Source organism: Uloborus diversus, chromosome 5 (assembly GCF_026930045.1).
Source record: "Uloborus diversus isolate 005 chromosome 5, Udiv.v.3.1, whole genome shotgun sequence".
NCBI lineage: Eukaryota > Metazoa > Arthropoda > Arachnida > Araneae > Uloboridae > Uloborus > Uloborus diversus.
This window is the reverse complement of record NC_072735.1, coordinates 9,725,395-9,725,766: the sequence shown is the minus strand read 5'-3', so window position 1 is coordinate 9,725,766 and position 372 is coordinate 9,725,395.

Genomic DNA, 372 nt, shown 5'->3' with positions numbered 1-372 from the left:
ATGGATGATGCGCTTATAGCGGCTTAAAGGAAAGACCTCGAAACAGTCCACTCGACTACTGACCGATATATGAACGAACTGAAGACGACCACACATAGCGCAACTCGCGCTTTTAAGGGGCCGCTGGAGAGAGCCTCGGAAGTTTCGAAGTCAATGTTAAGGCTCTTCTATACCGTCCATCTTGGATTTCGACGCTAATGCTTTCTCTACGGGAAAATCTGCTACCTGTGCAAAGCATAACACGAGAAATTACTGGAATATTTTCATGCGGTTTGTTTTAAACGATGGCTATGACTCAGAACTAGATTTGCGCTTTTTTATTTTTTCTGTAATTATTTTGAAATTTTTTTAATAGCATTTTAAAACTTTAAA